Raw genomic sequence first — 8,486 nt, 5'->3', positions numbered from 1 at the left:
CTTCTTATCTTTCTGGTGAGCCCACATACCCTATAGCGAAAACCCCTCCAAAAAAAAAAAAAAAAAAATATATATATATATACACACACACATATATGAAATCTACCAGAGGACATGAAAGTCCACCAGAAAGAGACAGAGAAAGGGAGGATGAGGAAGTAACCCCAACGCAGTGTGGTCACACCATGACCCTGCTCCTCCATTTCTCCATCCTTTTGGGATTTGGAGCACACACATGCTCCCAGAATGTTTTTTCAAGCCACTGGGTCCATAACTCAAACCATAGTTGGCTGTGGGGTTTGGTTCCCTTAGCCACTAGGCAACAGGGCTGGCCCTGTTTATATACTCTCAAACATTTTTGGAAAGCTTATAAATATGAGGTTGGCCAGTTGCTCCTCATGGACAAAGTAGTGAAAGAAAAGCTGGCTCAAGGACCCCAAGTGCCCCTGAAGGGCCTCGTCCTGTGGCCAGCTGTTGCAGCACCAGCTGAGCGCTCAGCCAGGCCGGTGTCCGCTATCAAAGTGACAGCGTCGAGTGGGGAGAATGCGATCCCGTAAATCGGGATGCGGTGTGTGGGAAGACCCTGGTGAAGCTGGGGACGCTGAGCTCCTAATTATTTTATTGAATATTTTAATTGTCATATAATAGCTGCACATATTTATGGGGTACAGTGTGGCTTTTCAAAGCATAAGTTCAATTCGTTATGATCAAATTATATCCGCCATCTCCAGCACTTATCACTACTCTGTGTTCTGAACATTCAAAGTCCTTTCAACCAGCTATTTTTAAATATACAGGGACCAGCAGTTGGCATAATGGCTATGTCACTGAACTCCCACATAGTCGACCGTGGTTCGAATCCCGGACCTAGTGGCTTAAACTCACGCCGGGCGCATGTATGTGTGTGCCCAAGATCCCAAGAGGAGAATGGAAGAGAAGGGATTGTAGTGTGGCCAACCCCCCTGGGGGCTAATTTCTCACTTTCTGTCTTTCTGATAAGCACACATGCCCTATAGCAAAAACCTCTCCAATGGGACCAGCAGTTAGCATAATGGCTATGTCACTGGACTCCCACGTAGTCGACCGTGGTTCACGTCCCGGACCCGGTGGCCAAGATCCCGAGAGGAGAATGAAGGAGAAGGGATTGCGGCATGACCATGTGTGGCCAACCCCCCTTTCTGTTTCTTTGTCTCTTTCTGTCTTTCTGGCGAGCGCACGCACCCTATAGCAAAAACCTCTCCTCCCTCCCCCCCCAAAAAAAAACCTCTCCTAAATAAATAAATAAATGTACATTGAATTACCACTGACTAGAGTTAGTTACTCTGCTATGGTTTGCATGTCATCTTTGCCCTAGGGGCCAGGGTAATTTTCTCTGTATCATTCCAATTTTAGCATGTGTGCTCCTGAGGTAAGCATAGAGTCCCTAAATCCTGATGAGTCTTCTTTACCAGGGGAAGTGGCGTCTCTGCCTCCATCTGAGGGGATTGACCCCACATCGTCCAAGGACAGAGGCAATTGCCACATCACCCATGGCTGATTCTCCTCAGGATCCACCACTACCTCTCTGTGCTTCCAGACCCATAACTAGACTCAAGACCCAGCAGGTCCCTCCAGGTGAGGTACGAAGGTGATGAGAAGATGTGCAACACTAAGTGAGTTTATCTATACGGCCAGAAATCTGGAGAACACACGTGCACATTGACATTAAGGGTGTCAGATAACGGTGGAGGAACATGGAGCTGGACCTGGGTGAATCTGATCAACCAGGGCTCACTGAAGGATTCTGCATGTAACGCCGCAGCTCGGAGGTGGTAATCCCACAGTGGTCCCACTCCACCTGCCGGTCTGGACTGTGCGAGAGACAGACGACCTTTGAGAACGACAGAGGACCCTACCACCGAAGCTCGGCCAGGTGCTGATCCCAATCGCAGCTGCCACACCAGTGGGGCTTTATGTCAGAGCACATTAACAGGTACCCCAGCACCCGGTATGCAACTACTGACCTGGCAAATCCCTTTTCTCCATACCTGTTGGGGTTTTTTCAACTTTATTTATTTTAATTTGACCGGAGTGGAACTGAGAGAGAGAGAAAGTGAGAAAGCAAGTCGCCAGGTCCAGGACTCGAACCACAGTCGGCTACATGGGAGTCCAGCTCCTGTAAGCACCACACCACCTGCCGGCCCCACACGCCTGTTAATAAGGCCCACCAGAAGCAGTTTTCTTTCAGCAAAGCCAGTAAATGCACCCTCACTGCTGCCTCAGGAGCATAGCCACTCTCCAGTCCTCTGTCAGTTAGTTCCCGGGAGTCTCGATGGCCTTTCCTTCCCCAGATACTGCAGCGGTACGTTGCACTGATGATATGCCGGCTGGACCTAGTGAGCAAGGCGCGGCAACCACTGCAGACCTAGCCCAAGACAGCTGTGCATCAGAAAGTAGAAGGTAAACCTGCAGACGTCCAGAAGCCTTCTCCCTCCGTGAGAGTTCCAGGGTTTAGGTAGCGCTGTTAGTGGATCGGGACAGCCTTTCGAGGGTGAAGTCATTTTTTGCATGGACCCTTCTACAACCAAAGGTGGCGCACAACTCCTAGCGGGTCTTTTTGGATTTTGGAGCAACACATCCCTCACCTGGGTGTGATACTCATCCTGTTTTTCAGGCAACCAAAGAGAAGCTCGTCTCGAGTGGCGCCCAGAGCAAGAGAAGGCTCTATCGCAGGGCCAGGCTGCTGCGCGAGCGAGCGGCTTTGCCTCTTGGGTCACATGATCCAGCTGCTCTGGCAGCACTTGGAATAGCAGTGGCAGATAGAGAGGTTGTCTGGAGTCTTCGGCAGGCCCGTCTAGATGAATCCCATCGTGATCTTTAAGCAAAGCCCTGCTACTCTCTGGAGATGATCACTCCCCTTTTGAGAAACAGACGCCGGCCTGTTACTGGACCATAGTAGAGACTGAAGGCTTAACCATGGGCCACCAAGACGAAATGCAGCCTGAGACCTATCGCATCCTAGTTATCACTGGACCCACCTTGTCACAGAGCTGACACACACTGCGACACTCTGTCTTTAAACAGAGTGGAGTATGAGTGATCAGGTGCAGGCAGGCTCTGAGGGCACTGGCAACTTGCATGAAGAAGTGGCCCCGATGCCCAGCGTCCCCACTCCTGTGGCACTGCCCTCTCTCTCCCAGCCTACGTGTGTGGCCTCCCTTGTGGGCGTTCACTGCAGCCAGCCTGGTCCGCAGATGGTTCTGTGCTCTTTGCAGGCACCACCATGCACGGTCCCTTCCTGGGACCGTCCTGAAAGACGGTAGGGAAGGGAAACCCTCCTGGGGCAGAACTCCCAGCAAGAACCTTCTGTTCACTTTGTTTTGAAGATGAAATAGGTAGTGTTCAGTTTCATGGGCTACGGTCAGGGGTTTGTTTGATGTTCCAGGGACTTGGGAAGAACAATTGAAAATTGGTTTAAGGGAATCTGGGAAAGAGATATGTGACTAGACCTCTCTGAACGGGTAAAAACATGAAGATATTTGTCCCCACATCAATGCCTCGCAAAGCGTGACCTCAGCAGAGAAGGACGTTCATAACCAAGTGGATAGGATGACTTGTTCTGGGTATTAGTCAGCCTCTTTCTCTAGCCACCCAATGGGCTCGTGAACGAAGTGGCCATGGTGGTAGGGAGGTCATGCATGGAGCCAGCGACACCAACTTCTTCCACTCACCAAAGCCCGTGGGGCTACACCCACACTAAGTGCCCAATTGTGGGGAGCCGCCCACATCAAAATGGCTGCCATGACCTTCACTGCTTAAAATGGCCGGTGCGACCTTGACACAGACACCAGGAACGCAGACCTCCTGGTTCAGACAGAACTGACAGGTCCTCAATTAGGTCCGCTGTAAACCCCGCCTACCTCCCTCTGCCTTGTGTATATAAGAAAGCGCTCTAGCCCTCAATAAACGAGCGAAACCTTCATACCATCAAGAGCTGTGACACTGTGTGAGCTGTGATACTTCTTTCGCTCCCGTGCTGAGACGCTGCGCCGGTTCCAGACCTCCGCCCCCTTGCTCGAGTTCTCTGCCCGATACGTCCCGCAGGCCAGGACACCCAATCTGCCAACAGTAGAGACCAACACTGAGTCCCTGGCAGGGCACCGTTCTCCAGGGTAATCTGCCTGCTGGCCAGGGGCAGGGTGGTGGCATTGGGCCAATCCCATCATGGAAAGGGCAGCATTTTGTTCTTATTGGGATAGACCCTGACTCTGGACCAGACTCTCCTTCGCTACATGCAAATCTCTACCAAAACCTCCACCCGAGGACTTACAGAGTGCCTTATCCACTGGGACCCGACATAACACTGCTTCTGATCAAGGAAGTACCGTCCTAATATACCCACTTGTATGGACTCTGGCCTTACCACGTTCTCCACCTCCTGAAGCAATGGCCCAATGGAACAGGGAAGCCTGACCACGAAGACTCAGTTGCAGCTCCGGCTAGGTGCACTACTCTGCCTTTCAGGGCTGGGGCAAGTTTCTCCAGAAGCCCGTAGATGCTCTGAGTCAGCATCCAACACACACGGTACTCTTTTCCATAGCCATGATTTGTGGGTGTAGGAATCAAGGGGTGGAAATGAAGGTGGCATCACACCCTCCTGGTGACTCACTAGCAAATTTCTGCTTCCTGTTCCCACGGACTGGTGTTATGTTGGCCTAGAAAGCTTAGTTCCAGAGAGAGGAATGTTTCCACTGGGAGACACAATGTTCCATTGAACTGGATGCTAAGGCTGCCGCTTGGCCGCACTGGGCTCCTCATGCCTCTGAATTAACAGGCAACAAAGGGAATTACAGTGTTGGCTGAGGGGTGGCTCCAGACTACCAAGGGGAAATTGGACCACTCCACAGTGGAGTTAAGGAGGAGTACGTCTACATACAGGAGATCCCTTAGGGTGCCTTTCAGCAGTACACCTGTGCAGGGCATTTACCGTGAAGCGTACCTGAGGCCTGGATGCTGCTCGGGGTGGGTCAGCGAGGGAATGCTGAGGACATTCCTGTGCACGACTTGGGACGTGATAACAGTATTTTCTTTTTTAAGTTTTCTTTCTTCAATAATAAATTAACCTCAGCTTACTATAATGTTTTTACTTTACATGCTTTTTAATTTTTGTACCTTTTTGACTCTGCAATAACACTTAGCTTAGAACATAAACACATGGGGGCCAGCAGGTGATGTGGTGGTTAAGAGCTCTGGACTCCCACATGGCCAACCACGGTTTGAGTCTCGGACCTGGTGGCTTGCTTTCTCACTTTCTCTCCCTCTCTTGTCAAATTAAAATAAATAAATAAATAGATAAATAAATAAGCAAAGCTAAATAAAATAATTCTTTTAAAAGAACACACATTATCCAGCTGTACAAACATGTTTTCTTTCTTTATTTCTTCATTTTATGTTTTTTTCTATTTTTAAATTTATTTGTTTCTTGCTTTTTTTTTTCTAAGTTTTTTACTATAGGGCACATAAACTCACTGGAGAGAGACAGAAAGAGAGAGGGGATGTGAGAAAGCATCCCCCAGAGGGGATGGGCACTCACAATCCCTTCTCTTCCATTCTTCTCTTGGGATTTTGGGCACACGTGCAAAACACCGAGTAGGCTTTTCAAGCTGTGGAGTCCAGAAGTCGAACCAGAGTCAGCTATCGGGGATCTAGCACTTTAACCACCATGCCACTTGCTGGCCCCACTTTTACTTTCTAAACTTGTTCTGTTAAAAACAAAGACACATGGGAGGCTGGTGGGTGGTGTGGTGCTTAAAGCCACTGCACTCCCACATGGCCTAAAGTGGTTCAAGTCCCAGACCTGGAGGCTCACTTTCCCTCTCTCTCTCTCTGTCTCTCTCCAGTCTCGATTTGATTGTTTTTAATTTAAACAATAATAATAATAAATGAAGTTTAATAATTGTTTTTTTAAAAAGACACAAACCAACTTATTGGCTTAGGACCACCCAGGGTCAGCATGGTCATCACCACTATCTCAATATCACATACCTTCATCTGCACCCTGGAGGTACCTGGGCGAGGGCAACTACCAAGGGTATGGGAGGGTGAAGAACTTGGCCATCGGTGGTAGCCAGCCTGGGTTCGCACTCGCCTGCTGGTGGACCCGGGGTGTTCCAGTTAGAAAAGTAATAAATGGGGACCAGCAGTTGGCATAATGGCTATGTTGCTGGACTCCCATGTAGTCGACTGCAGTTCGAGTCCCGGACCCAGTGGCTTAAACTCATGCTGGGCATGTGTGTGTACGTGCCCAAGATCCCGAAAGGAGAATGGAGAAGGGATTGTGGCATGGCCATCCCCCCTGGGGAGTGCTTTCTCGCTTTCTCTCTCTCTCTCTGTCTCTGTCTCTGTCTTTCTGGCGAGCACACGCGCTCTACAGCGTTTTAGAAAGACACATGGTAAATTTTGGATGTTTTCCCTTCCAATCTTTTAACTATACCTTAATGTTTGTATTATTGGTTGCAAGTTTTCAGTTGAATCTTTTCTTTCTTTTTTTTTCTGAGAGAGATTTTTTGCTATAGGGCACATGCGCTCACCAGAGAGACAGAAAGTGAGAAATCACCCCTCAGCGGGGATAGCCATGCTGCAGTCTCCTCTCCATCCTCCTCTTGCGATTTTTGGGCATGCACATGTTTTGAGCTGCCGGGTCTGGGACTCGAACCGCAGTTAACTACATGGGAATCAAGCGATGTAACCATTACACCGTCTGCTGGTCCCTGAAACTTCTGTTTTTAATATGCATGTTTTTCTTAGAAAAGTGTTGCTTCTTTTATTGTGGAAAATCTGGGACATTGTAGAAAGTCTGGAAGGGAAAAGTAGAAGGATTCCCACAACATGACATTGGGTAATCCTTCTAGGTGTGGCGCTGGGCCTCCCGCCTGTACGTTTCGACTGCTAAACTCACAGGGTACTTATGCCGTTAAATCCTGCCTTTCTCCTCCTGACCCTCTGTCACAAATATTACCCCACGCTGGTCAGTTCTAAGAGAAAGTACCAGAGCCCACCATTCCCCGTCCATCTGTGGGAAGCCCTTCTTAGAGGCCAAGGCGCCTCGCTCCTCCGACTGCCTGAGGCCCCCCTGCCTAGGAGGACACTGGGCCTCCATCCAACCTGTGAGAGTTTGAGACAAGTGACCCAGCCCAGGGGCCCCAGCGTCAAGCCTTAGCTGGGTGCCTTGTGTCAGGCCCAAAGGGGCTTGAAGCTACTGGAAGACCAGGGGAGGGTTTCAGAGGCAGAGGCGAGGGGGCTCAGGCAGGGCCAGAGAGGGAGGAGTTGCTGGCAGCAGGACCATTGTCCCCAGAGCCGCAGCTGACAGCCCTCTCTTGGAGGAAACCCAGACTCCCCACCCCCCACACACAGCGGGAGAGCAGCCATTGTCTGAGAAAGCCCCAAGGCCTGACCACCAGGTTCCAGGAAGCCAGCATACCTACAGGCTGCTGCCCTTCCCTCCTCACCCACAGCATCTCCCCCGCCACTTGCCCCTGCCTCCTATCCTTGCATTATTCTGGACTCACACCCACTCCTGGCCCTACCCAGTCAGGTCAGGAGAATGTTATAAGCAAGATGTTGTTCTTCAGAAATCTTCCAGCAGGTCTACCCTGAGGAGGGTTTCATTATCTGTGAAAGCTGAGTGTGGCATGCCAAGGTGTCAGGGACCCTTTCAGGATCTGGGCACATGTGTGTGTGTGTGTGTGTGTGTTTGGCCATAGGGTGTGTTTGCTTGCCAGAGAGAGAGAGAGAAAGAGACAGTGAGAGGGAAACTGAGAAATCATCCCCCACGGGAGATGGCCACACAGCAATCCCTTCTCCTCCATTCTCCTCTGAGGTTTTGGGCGTGCAAGCTCACATGATTGGCCTGATTTTCAAAACACCAGGTCCGGGAATTGAACTGTCGTGCAGATCCAGCGCCTTCTTAACCACCACGCCATCTGACCCCAGTGTCTTGTCCGTTTCAGCAAGATCCAGATGGCCTGGACTTCACACGGCCTTTGCTCATGCTCCTACCAAGCCCTGCTACTTCTTAACTGGGTACCAATTAAAAAAAAGTATTTACCTTTTCTGAGCCCTTCTTGTCTCATCTGGTAAAACCAGTGGGGATAATAATATGTGCCTCGCAGGGTTGTAGGAAAATCAAGAGGCACACTGCCCGTAAAGCGCCCAGCACACAGTACGTGCTCAGTAAACCTAACTATTTTTTTTAATTTATTCATTTTCTACATTAATTCACTATACACTATCACAACACACAAATGAATTTTCCATCCAAAATACACTGTGCATTGGCTCAATCAAGCACATCAACATACATGTTCTCAGCAAATAATTTTCTAATTCTTACGTCCTGCATACCTTGCCTTTTGTTTTGCCATCCTTGATTCCCCATCCCCCACCCTCTGCTATGTCCCATCCTCCTCCCCCATTGTCCCTGGCATCCACGGTTGCCCTCCATGCCT

The 8,486-nt window shown here is 49.9% G+C and overlaps 1 non-coding gene and 1 pseudogene across 1 annotated transcript; one reads left to right on the top strand and one right to left on the bottom strand.

The window, feature by feature from the left end:
- The window catches only part of LOC102474470 (non-POU domain-containing octamer-binding protein pseudogene), a 17,109-nt pseudogene that overhangs the window by 1,633 nt on the left and 6,990 nt on the right, over window positions 1–8,486 (top strand).
- LOC114010090 (U6 spliceosomal RNA) lies at window positions 1,309–1,416 on the bottom strand. The gene has a single exon (XR_003551477.1). It is a non-coding gene; the product is annotated as a U6 spliceosomal RNA (small nuclear RNA).

This window comes from Tupaia chinensis, unplaced genomic scaffold (assembly GCF_000334495.1).
Source record: "Tupaia chinensis unplaced genomic scaffold, TupChi_1.0 Scaffold000708_1, whole genome shotgun sequence".
Classification (NCBI taxonomy): domain Eukaryota; kingdom Metazoa; phylum Chordata; class Mammalia; order Scandentia; family Tupaiidae; genus Tupaia; species Tupaia belangeri.
This window is presented reverse-complemented; position numbering and strand designations above follow the sequence as displayed.